Source organism: Carlito syrichta, unplaced genomic scaffold (genome assembly GCF_000164805.1).
Source record: "Carlito syrichta isolate Samal-C Ts95f unplaced genomic scaffold, Tarsius_syrichta-2.0.1 Scaffold305306, whole genome shotgun sequence".
Lineage (NCBI taxonomy): Eukaryota > Metazoa > Chordata > Mammalia > Primates > Tarsiidae > Carlito > Carlito syrichta.
In genome coordinates this window covers 330,989-344,315 of record NW_007249402.1, presented here as the reverse complement: position 1 = coordinate 344,315, position 13,327 = coordinate 330,989, and the positions used below count along the sequence as shown (strand labels likewise).

Below are 13,327 nucleotides of genomic sequence, written 5' to 3'. Positions count from 1 at the left end.
TTACCTTATTCTAGCTCTTAGGGGAAATGCTTCCAGCATCTGCACATTTAGCAAAATGTTGGCTGTGGGTTTATTATAGATGGCTCTTACTGTTTTGAGTAATGCTTTTTCTATGCCTAGATGTACAAAGGATCTTACCAAGAAAGGATGCTGGGTTTTGTTGAATGCTTTTTCCGCACCTAATGATATAATTATGTGGTTCTTGGTTTTACATCCATTAATGTGCTGAATTGCATTTATGGTCTTGCAAATGTTGAACAAGCCCTGCATCCTGGGAATGAAATCCACCTAATAGTGTTAGATGATCCTTGAGATGTGTTGCTGGATCCGATTTGCTAGAACCTTGTTGAGAATTTTTGTGTCTATGTTCATCACGGAGATTTGCCTGTAATCAATTCTCTTTCGTTGTTTGGTCTTTTTCTGGGTTTGGGTATCAATATGATGTTAGTTTCATAAAATGAGTTGAGATGTGGAAGAAGTGAAACAAAAAAGTGGCAGGAACACTAAAAGTTGCCCAAATTGATGAGTTGAAAAAGTGTCTTGAGCAGTGAAGTGTTTTGATAGGTGTATTGCATTAAACAAAGAGTACTTTAAAAGTGACTGAAACTTTAAAAGGCAAGAACAAATACACAATTTTTAATAAATAAATCTCAGGGTTTTTTTTCTTGCATATTCCCTTATATATAATATATACCTCAGATAAATAAAATAAAAAAGGAGTTAAATATTTAATCAAACAAAGCAAGGAAGTCATCCAAGAATAAAAGGGAAATGAATGAAATAAAGCATAACTGTAGCAGATATAAACCCAAATATATCATAATAATTTTAACTGGCATGCAATAAAATTAATAATCAATGGCCAAGATTGTCAGAAAAATAACTATATACTGTTTACAAAAGATGTCACAAATTTATAAAAATACAGAGAATAAAAAAATGAAAAAGTACATCATGCAAACCCTAATGGAAATAAAAGAGTATAAAATTATTAGTATCAGACAATGAAGAGTTTTTAGTCAAAACCATTATTGGGGGAAAATAATTAAGTGTAAAAAAATTAAGTATAGAGAAGTGCCTCAAAAGTTTAAGTTCATATGCACCTAATATGTCATAAACATGTATGAAACATTAAATTTTACCAAATAAAGAATAAAATATACATGTACTTGGAAGTGTTAGTAAACAGTAGTTTTTAGAAAAAATAGTTGTTAAAAAGATTATTAATGGTAGAGAAATTCCAAACAAAGCTCATTATTCAATGTATAAAAAATACCGTAGCAATAACAGAATTAATATTATCTTCAAATATATATAAAGTACTAAATAAATTTGATGATATCCTGGCTCATAAAAAGTTTCAATAAAATTTTGCAGATGATATCATTAAGAATTTATTATCTCCATACAGTGAGGTTAAATTTTTAAAAAAGAAAGTTATATAAACATCTTATAACTATTTTTTCCCCAGTATAGCCATCATATCAAAATACAAAAATAGCATTTAAAGAGAGAAAATCAGATTTTTTTTTTTTTTTTTTAGAAAGTAGGATTTATTGAGAAGACAGAAATCTCCCATAACAGGAGGGGACCCGAGGGGATTGCCCTATTTTTTTCTAAGGAATGCAAATACACTAAGAAAAATATTACAAAATCTAAAACTTAATTATATATAATTATAATCACATGTCTATTATATTACATCTATTATACAAGAGATAAGCTATAGTAGGGAGACGCCCCCAAAAAAAGCCTGAATTTATTTATAAGAAATTGTGTATTTATTCTTACAAGTTTGAACTTCAGTCATCTTAAAAGTACTCTCCATCTGATGCAATACACCTATTGAGATACTTTTGAGCTGATCAATTTGGATACCTTTTAGTGCTTCTGCTGTTTTTTGTTTCACCTCTTCCACATCGCCAAAATATTTTCCTTCGAGCACTTTTTTCTTCCAGGAAGCAAACAAAAAAACAAAAAAGACACTCAGGGTGAGATCAGATGAATATGGAGGATGGGGCCCAGGGTCATCCTATTTTTGGCCAAAAACTGCTGAACAGCCCAGCATGGGTATGTGTGCTTGTAAGTCACCCATCATGAAATGGGCAAACGTGTTGAAAGAATCTTCAAAAAAAAAAAAAAAAAGAAATCACTGAAGCTGAACGAAGCCTCTCAAAACAATACTGGCTGGTACAGTGAGGCCAATGGGTTCCTAGAACACTTACTTAGTAGGGATGCCTGTACTATGAGTCCACTCTCCAAATAAAAGATAATTCTGTTTCTTGGGGGGGTTCCCCCTCATATAAGGTTTATTCTAAAATGCAATGTTTTTTTTTTACTATTCAAAAGTTCACCAAGGGAATTTTTATTTCTGGGAAAATGGAGTACGTTTCTCTAATTTCCCTATGAAATACATTGAAAATCAAACAAAAAACACAAAGTAAAATTTCAAAAGGTGGAGAGAAGGCTGATTGTCTCTAAAAACAACAAAAGCCTGCTTGCTGTAGCCAAAAGGGATATTTTCATTCAAATTTATGGCCAACAGGATTACATATATGTAAACCAAAAGACATAAAAATTATATATGGAAGCACTATCAGTAAAGTCAAAAATTGAAAGGACGCCAACAGAACAATAGATACATAAATTAAGCCATGTTCATACAATAGAATTCTGTTACATAATAGTACAAGTAAACCAGCTACAACTACTTACTGCAACATGGATAAATAAATGCTCTTCTTCAATGGAACAAAACAAGCTAGACAAAGAAGAGAACATATTGTATAATTTCTATTTCAAGTTTAAAATAGTCCAAATTTTATATTTGTATTAGAATTCAGCACAAATGTTTACTCTTGAGTAGGAATAATGATTGGAATGTGGCGTAATGATCACTCTTTGGTAACATTTTCTTTCTTGATTTACGTGAGGTCTAACGAGGTGCATTCATTTGTTGAAAATGTATTGAGCTTTTTAAAAATGATTTTTTCATTAATTTGCACCTATGCTACACTTATATGAAACGATCTTTTTTTGAAGGGACAACATTCATCAGCAGAGCTGGTGGTAACTACTCCAAAATCACAGATGTTTACATTCCGATTTTCTTACTGAAACGTTCCAGACTTTCCATACAATATCCATAGATATTTCAAACATAATTGTTTCTGCTACATCATAACGACTAATTGGTGAAGTGACTTGAGTCACAAGCTAAACTTCTGCAGTTTTCTTACTTTTCAAGTACCTCTAAAAATTAATGACTTCATGTATTCCTGTGACTATGCAACAGAGTGACATATGAAGTGTGCTTTTAAAAAGTCCCTGGAATTTCATGTCTTCTTTTGTTGCTGGTGATCATGGCAAGATGGAGCAACTTGCCTGTAATATAACAAGGACATCTGACACAGTGGGTACTTAATAATATTACTGATGTATCCGTTTTTTGAAGTTGTATGTTTTTAAATTTAATCTTGGGCCAGACGCAGTGGCTCATACCCATGATCTCAGCACTTTGGGAGGCCGAGGTGAGAGGATTGCCTGAGCAACTTGGTGAGACCTTTTCTCTACAATAAGTAAAAAAAAAAAAATAGCCAGGCAGGGAGGCACGTGCCTGTAGTTCCGGCTACTTGGAAGGCTGAGGCAGAAGAATCACCTGAACCCAGCAGGTCGATGCAGCAATGACCGTGAGCGTGCACACTGCACTCTAGCCTGGAAGACAGAGTGAGACTCCAATTCAAAAGAAACAAAAAAGTTATCTGGCAAAGAAATGCTTATGACACCGTGAGTTTTTTATACTCCATGATCCAAAGGTCCGATATGGTATATTTTATTATGCAGAGGACAAGATAATTTACTTAAATATGAGATGTACTGCTATCATAGCCAGGTAAATGCATATTTCTTTTTCTTATTTTCTTATGCATTTGTGTAATTTTTTAAAGTAATTTGAAAGATCAATAGGTGCTTATCAGATGCTAGGATGTGCTGATCTAATCCAGCAAAGATGTCACATCTAGAACACCTTCAATCTGAATCACCACATGCTTTATTTTTGATAAGTTCTAGTTATTATTTTCAATTTCTTTGGCTTTTGTACAGACCAAGTATAAAAATAAATTATCATAGTAAAGGAGATCACCACTTCCACATATATAAACATTTGGTTACTTCACTAATTTCTAGAACTTTGTTATGGAATTAGTATTACAATTACTTGAATATTTTGGTGTGTAAATGAAGTGTCCAAGCCTTCTATTAGGCTTTTCCTACAATAATAACCATAGTCTATTGGTATTGAGCCAATATGGAGAATCTGTAAAAGGCTTTCTCTATTTAAAATGCGTTCAGAAACTAAAGAAATAACCAGTCTTGGGATAAGACACACGAGAATTATGAGACATGTTTGAGACAAAATTCCATTTATCATGGAAAGTCCATCATCCTTTGCTCTAATTAGTTTACCATAGATTAGAATCAATTCAGAGGCCATGTGTTATAATTTCTAAAATATTTGCAAATCTCCCTAATCCTGTGCACAATCATCTTGTTGAATCAATGTAGTATATTGGAGGAGGATTTACAGATAAATGTGTGACAGTGTTTACTTTCTGTTTTAGGAAAAACCCACAGAGTTTTCATCATGTACGTTGGATTAGGCCTGAAAGCAAGAAGACAATCTGTGATTTTCCTTTATGCTGATGTTAGCCAAGTTTTTGAACTCTAGATCTATAATTTTTCTAATTATAGTAATTAAGTAATACCTTCACTTGCCATCTATTTTATTACTAGCAATACTGGGAAGAATTGCCTACTGCACCAGACCAAACATGTTAAAAAATCTCTTTGAACATATTTAATACACTTTTACCTTCAAATAATTTTAATCTATGTTTTATGAATTTTAGATTTGTGAATAATACATAGTAACTTTTCTGAAAACTGTATGTGTTGGCCCGTGTATATTGATTTTATGATATGTTTGTAATAATTTTTACCATCTTAATAATAAATTACATTTGTCGTAGTGCTTTTTCTCCCTGGCTTCTAATTTTTAATTAATGCTTGCTCATAAATTTATTTTCTATAGCTTGTAGTTTTAATTTATATTAATATTCTGTTTTAATTAATCTAAGAAAATAAAAATTATGTATAATACAACTATCAAAATTTGACTAATATAGTCTCCTATATAAAAATACAAAAAAAAAGAGTAGTTTAGATATGCCCTCTTCCAAGCTAAATGCCCTTGATATAGAGAGATGTATATTTACATTTACTTTACTCATTGTTATATGCAGTTAATATTTGTTTAGTTTTCCTCTGAAATTTACTATTCCTTTATAGGTCACTTATTTTTGCATCTCAAATTTCCTAGGATAATTTCTCTTCTTTCTCAATTCTCTGTTTACCTGAAAATGTCTCTATTTTGTCCTCATTCTTGGAAGGTATTTTATACAGTATAGGATTCTCGATTTGGAAGTATTTTATTTTCTAAGTTATCATTCCATTTCTCAATTATATTTTTAAAAATATACTGACTTCAGTTTCTGTTATTGCAATTGGGAATGCAAGCTTCAATCTAAATGTAATTTTTAAAAAAGTTACCTTTGGCTGTTTTAACATCTCTTCTTTCATAATAGCATTCTGAAATTTACTACAACAAATCAAGTTTCACCTTTTATTTGCCTGTTTATCTATATTTTTAATGTATATTTATATTCATACATCCGATGCTGTATATATTTTATACAATGTGGAAAACTTTCTGGCATTATATTCATTTTTTTCCTTCCTCTCTATCATCTTGTAAAGGCATTATATTCTTGAATATTTCCTTGTCCAAATTTTAAAATAATCTGCAATTCTGCAGATATATGATGATATACCTTTTCATTCTTTCCTCACATCTCTTTTTTCCCCTTGACTATACATCTCATTACAGATATTTCCCTCTGGAATTTGGCATAATTTCATCAGCCTATCTTGAAGTTAACTAATTTTCTTTTCTGATTATCTCTTTTCAATTTTATAGCCTCACTAATCTTTTTATAAAATAATTTTTAAAATATTTGCTATTAAAATGCATATTTCTGGTATTATGCTTTAGAAGCAAAGTTTAGAGATTCTTATTAGGATATAAAACAAGATAACCAGGCTGGATGTGGTAAATCACACCTAGAATACTAGCACTTTGGGAGGCCAAGGTGAGAGGATTGCCTGACGGGTTTGAGACCAACCTGCACAAATTGTCAAGACCTCATCTCTACCATAAATCAAAAAATTGTCTTGGTGTGGTGGTGCATGCCTGTAGTTTCAGCTACTTGGATGGCTGAGGCAGAAGGATCACCTGACTTCAGCAGGTCGTGACTGCGGTGACCATGAGCGTACCACTGCATCATTCCAGCTTGGGTAACAGAGACTCCAATTAAAAAAAAAAAAGCATAATAACCAAACAACGTAAGATTATGTGTCACTATTTCTTGGATTTATATATATGGATTCTTCAAATATGTGTCACCAACATGACTTTGTTATAAACCTTTAGCAGCTGTAGTTACTAACTATCCAAAGCTTTGGGGGGTTTTTGGTGGATATTCCCATCCTCTCTTCAGCTATTCAAATAATTATACACTTGACAAACTGTTGGAAAAAAATACTTTTTAGAAGGTAAATTATGGCTAATACTAGCTTCTCCTGATATTGTTACAGGCAATTTTTTAAAAGAAAGATAATAGTTTTATGGTTTGATGCAATATTTCCTTAACTTCCTTGTCAATGAATTTTTGCTGTTGTTGTTTACTGCAGAAAATTGTAAGGCTAATAGTCCATATTATGCTCTTTGGGAAATCTATTTTTAAGAAGTCTACATACTGGTGAGTCAGGAAAAATAATAAACAAGTAAACAAAAAAATAGAATCTTAAGTGTTTTAGAGTCATGAAGATAAAAATAAGACAGGGTAAGATACAGAATGACATTTAAGACAACTGTGTGTCTGTATGAAAAATACAATTTTAATATTTATATTGCAATTATACAATATATTCAGTAATATTGTCATTTATGATTACCTTAATAATTTATAAAATGGCCTCTTTTATATTTAAAAATATAATTATTTTCCTGAAGTGATCGTATCATTCTGTTGCTTCTTATGTCAACATACTATACTTCTATACGTGGTTTATAACATCCATTCATTTGTTCATTTATATCATCAACTTTTGCCAAATATTAAAATAGAATGGCTAAAAATGCCAGCTCAGGAGTCAGAATTCATTCATTTAAATCATGACTTTTTAGCTTTGTGACTACAGCTATATTAGTTCAATTTCCTTCTTTTCCCCTAAGTTTTCTTAACTGAAAGGGGATAATAATGGTGTATATGTCATAACATTTTTTAGAAGGAGGAAATAGCAAAATGAACATGAAACACTTGGCCTAGCATCTGGTATAAATTAATTTCAACTATTAATATGACTGATAGGTACCAATATAATGTGTACAGCTCACTATTAAATTTTTAACTTTAATTATTTTATCTGTATTTCAATTTGTTAAATGTGTTGGCTTATTTTTCTTTATCATACTTTCCATACTTTTTTTATTTTTATGAAACTAATTTTATATTACATTCTTGATAATTTTAATATCTTTGTTTTCTACAGGTTTTATTTTGCAATTTTTGTCTGCTTGTTTCTTTCCACTGAATTTTCCTGAGTTCTGTTTTTTCCACGTGTTAGTTGTATGTTCACTAAGTCCTATTATTACCTTAAGTCTGTTCTTTCACAGATAATTTATATTCTGATTGCTGTATAGGACACAGGACTCAAAAGGCCAAGTTTTAAGCTAATTTTTATAATTATTTTAAAATTATACATAAATATACATGCATATATACAGAGGTAGGGATGTAAAGAATGTGGGGAAAAGTATGTGTCCCAGTTTTATTTGAAGACCTCACATCTAACTTAGCCTCTATGCAACAACCCAACACACAACATATGCACCTACTTTCATTCGGTGCTGTAAATAGTATGGCCCTACCCACAAAACTACACACAGCCCAATTATTGAAGAATCGTTTTGATTCTGCTTTGCAGTTTTGAGCTATCAACAATGCCATATTATCTTTATTTTGAACTACTCTTCCTAAATTTCCCCCCTCCAGATTTTAGAACACTTTTTTTAAAAAAGCAGCTTTATGGAATAATAATTCACGCTCCACAAAACTCACGCAATTAAAGTGAACTATTCAACAGTTTTAATGTATTTAGGAAATGTGCAATCATCACCACAATCTAACTTTAGGACATTTTTATCTCCCCAAGACAAAACCCCACACTTATAACCCATTTCTCCTCACCCCAACCATAGTAAACCAGTAATCACCTTTCTTTATCTGTAGATTTGACCATTCAGGATATGTCAATTAAATGAAATTATACAATATATGAGATTCTGTGACTTTCCTCTTTTTCTTATCATACTCACTTTTGAGGTTCATCTATATATCAGCACCTCATTATTTTTATTACTAAATAATATTCTATTGTATGGTTATATCACAATTAATTGACATTTATGTTGTTTCCACTTTTTGGCTATAATGAATAATGCTATTATGAACATTTCATTTAATAGATAAGAAATAATTGCCTAATCCAAAATCATAAAGAAGAATTTATTGCTTAATTTATCATCACAAAGATATACTCCTACATTTGCTTCTAAGTTTATTGTCCTTTTTTATTTCATAGTAATTGACAAAGTATCTACTCTGAGAAATCACTGGCCTAAAATCTCTTTCTTTTATAAAAATGTTTGTCTTTTCACTCAGAGGAACCTGAGAGATAGTCAATGAATATAAACAAAAATGTCACAAAGTCACTCTTTCTAGAAAGATAACTTCAAATAGTACTCCTAAGTAGAATTTTAGTATGATAAAAGTAACCAGACTTGAACATAAAACAAAACCATAACTATTAAGCACATAGACTTTCAACAAACTTATCTCATAGTCACTAATCATGCAAATATTATGAGAATTCAGAACATTTGAATTCTGAAAATTTTAATGAATACATTCCTTTATCTGTTTTGTATGGTTTGATACACATTTGGATGGTGACATTACTTTTCAGTACTCTTTGTAAGTAAAACAAGTCTATATTCCCAAGAAACAGAATGCAGACATAAGTTTCTATGCTCAAAGTTTAAATGTAAGTGATGACTGGATTTGAGTAATGTTACTTTTGCCTGTATTACTTCCAAACCATTGGTGTACCCAGCAAATGAAATGCAGTTAGGGATCTGGTACCTTAAAGGGGGACAGAATCAGACTTACCTTATTTTTCTCCATTTTAGTCTTGGGAAAGATCAAATCTGACCCAAAGTGTCTCAATTATATCTCTGCACATACTAGGCATATAACTTAACTATTTCCAGGATTATTTCTCACTTAATTATCAGATCTCCTGAAGTTTTCATTGCGGCAAGTCTGAGCCACCACACTCCCTGCTGCTTCACATAAAATAAAAAATGTGTTCTCGTCTCTAAATAAAAATGTATTGTGAAAATTGTAAATATGAAATAACAGAAACTAGAACACTCTGAAATGCAACTTACTACAATTGTCTCACAATTACTATAATGTGAGAGCTTTATAATGAGTGTTTTGTAAAATAATGGCTATCAGAAAATATATTTTGATAAATAAAGAATTTTAGTAAAGTATATATCACAGAATTCTGAGGGCTAATTGAATACAGTGCCTGTGTTAACCCTAACAGCATTGATTTTCTTTTTTAGGTATCTCAGAGTGATATGGCAGATGTACAATTTTTTTAAAAGTTTGGCCATAATACAAAAAGCAAAAGTAAATATATTTTGAAAATTCAGACTTCTGCAATACATCTGCTTCAGTGTGTGATGTCCCTAATGAGTGATAACTGTTCCTACTGATTTATGTGCTGTTACCCTGAACTATATACCATAATTTAACATTCTGCTAGCCAATTCTATGACTGCAAATTGTTATTAGTTTTGGAGGGGAATAGTACTATTGATTGGTATATACTCCTTCAAATGTAGTGGTCTTACTCATATGAATGAAATTCTTCATGGAATTCTGGCAAGAAAATCTTCGACAGCTCTTTAGGAGCTGCTTCTCTTCTGCAAATCTAGACAAAACGAATATAACCAAAAATTGCTTATAGTTTACAAAAAAAAGGAGAAAAGGAAAAAAATAATATTGAAACTATTTTTGGCAAGACAGAATGAGCATGTGAACTAAATTATTGTGAGAATGACTATCAGGCAAATATATAAGTGTTGCCTTTATAATAGTCAAGTGGAAATTTTCTCTATCTTCCTAATAATATGATGGCAAAAACAGGTTCTACACAATGCTCTGTCCTACTAAAATTCACAATATCCTTCATTGACTACGACTCATTATAGCAGGTGTGTGGCAGATGTATCGACACAAATTTGATTTATTTATAAAAATGCTTTGCTGAAAAAAATGTATTTTTCAATCCATGAGACATTTTAAAGATGATTTGATGTTCTAAAACAAATCAAAATATTCCACAGCTTATGTTTACTCAATGCCCTCTACTTTGTTAAATTTTAGTTTCCTTTCTCCTATTCCTTACAAACACTATTTTTAAAAATCCAATAATTTTTACATAGTATTTACAAACTTACTTGAATGTGTTTTCTTATATAAATATTTTAAAAAGTTAATACTTTAAATAGTTTATTTTATAATACTGATTATTATCACCATTAACTTGTAAAACTGCAAATTTCACTAGAAATATTTTTTTAATTTAAATATTTTATTGTTATTATTAATATTGAATTTAATCCTTCCAAAGTTATAAGAAAATTATATGGGATCTCCCTGTAACTTTCTTTTTAACTCTTTGTAAATTTGTAATTATTTCAAAATAAAATACAGAAAATATATGGAAATAACTAAAACACAAAACAAAAATTACAAAAAGAAAAAAGCAAATAATTTTATCTCTAGAGAATAAATTAACTTAATATTTTAAGATTTCTTCTATGAAATGTAAATGTTTGTCAATAACTTTCTATTTCTTTACTGAATCGTTTCTTATATAATCAAGATTATTTTAATGTCTAAAATAGCATAAGGGCTGATATATAAAGAAATATCCTTAGATTCTTGAATGTGAATTCAATAGCAAGGAACACAATGGAATTGGAATAGACATAATATAAAGATTGTAGTATTTCATAAATTTCTAGAAGAAAAGATTTAGAAATTGTTTAAAAAAATAGATAGTCTAAGAAAAAACATACTTCCTCAATTTTGAGAGATCCTGGGGTCAGAAACATGAGACTATTAGGACTTACAATAAGAGAAGAATACTGCTTAGTTCTGGGGTATATAATTAAATTTTCACATTGATTAATGTAGAAAAATATTTTCAGAAATCAGAACAGACACTCCTAATTAGTGGATAGTGTTCTAATGTGTTTTATACATTTCACAAGAAATGCAGGTAACCTTCCTTCATGCTTTTTTTCTGTTATATGTTTACATTTTTCTTAAAAACATGCAAATACAAAATAAGCAATAAAAGTTAATAGTATTATTATAGCAGCATGAATAATATTTTTTGATTTTTGAAAGAAATAGTACCAAAGATAGGTTCAATATTAAAATAGAATAATTTTTCTATGTTTTGTTTTCCTTATCAACTCAAAACTTTTGATTTGGTAATTATCACTGGTCATCAATTTAATAATTCACACTATTTTTGTCAATATTTTCTTTTTGTGTGAATAGTTTGCTTTTAAGCATGGGACCATTAACTGATGAAACAACAAGTGTAGTGAAATATCTCCCAATGCAAAAGTGAAAACAAAATACTATTTATTTTAAAACTTTTCTCTGCATTAATGAAGCATTACTAATGACACTGCAAAAATAATATGACTCCTATGATGGTGAAACAGTTTCCAAATCCTCCTTATACAATGTTTGATGCATTAGCTCTCTACACTTAATTAAAATATTATTTAAATATAACATCTAATTTTGTTATAGACCCATTAAAATTAAAATGATAGCTAGGTGTGGTGGTGCATGCCTGTAGTTCCACCTACTTGGAAGGCTGAGGTGGAAGGATCACCTGAGCCCAGTAGGTCGAGACTGCTGTGGCCATGAGTGTGCCACTGCACTCCAGCCTGGGCAACAGAGTGAGACATCAACTCAAAAATAAAAAGATAAAAAAATTAAATTAAATTAAAATGATAAATAATGCTATTTTCCCAATTTCAAACAGTAATATATATGTATTAAATGCCTTGCATAATCACAATCTTAATCTATAAAAATCCTCTTCAACTGCAAGTTAATTTGGAAAACAATAAATATGAATGAAAAGAGAATTTTATAGAATATTGTGACAGATGCAAATGTAGTCTCTGAAATCATATAGCAATATACTGTTTTAATGTAGTCATCTGGATTATTTCAAATCTACTCATTATTTTAAAACATCAAAGATAAAATAAAAATAAATACTCTCTAAAATCTTCATTAATAGCAAAATTATATCCATGAATTTCATTCGAGAACCATAAAATGTGATGAATGTTTGCATTCTAACCAGACATTTGGCTAAAATTATTTAGATATTAATCTTCACTCTGGCTGAAAACATTTTATAATGGTAAACAAGGGTGAGGAAACCAAAATCTACAGATCCGTAGCTAATCTAGAGACTGTAAACCAGGGAAATTCTCAGATATCAAGGATGAGTATAAAAAACAGTTATGCAACAAAATGGGCCCAAATAAAGTAACAGTGGAGAAGAAAATAAGTACTTTAAAATGCTATGGATAAAAGACTAAAGGTGAAAAATATTTACAACAGAAAATATTAAAATTATTTGTTAATTGAAAATAAAATATCAACATATTCTTTGAAAAACTTATAATTTCTTCAATTACCTAGTTCACCTGAAGACAATTGTTATATATGATTGGTAAATTAATAAGTTATTATTATATTATACATACTTAACACTTTTTACATAACCCATCACTTGCTAATTGATTTACAATGTCTAATTTGTCATATGTGTTAAATACAGTAGATTGTTCAATATTTTAAAATAATTTTTTTTATTTATCATATGTCAATTATGACTTTACAACACTGTGGCAAAAGATTTACAATTTTGGAGGATAACAAATTTTAAAAGTAATTTTTAGTAGAAATATATATATATATATATTTGAGTTGGAGTCTCACTCTGTCGCCCAGACTGGAGTGCAGTG

The 13,327-nt window shown here is 30.1% G+C and overlaps 1 pseudogene; it reads right to left on the bottom strand.

Annotated features, from left to right (window-relative positions):
* LOC110595936 overlaps positions 1–13,327 on the bottom strand; it is a 142,524-nt pseudogene that overhangs the window by 49,979 nt on the left and 79,218 nt on the right.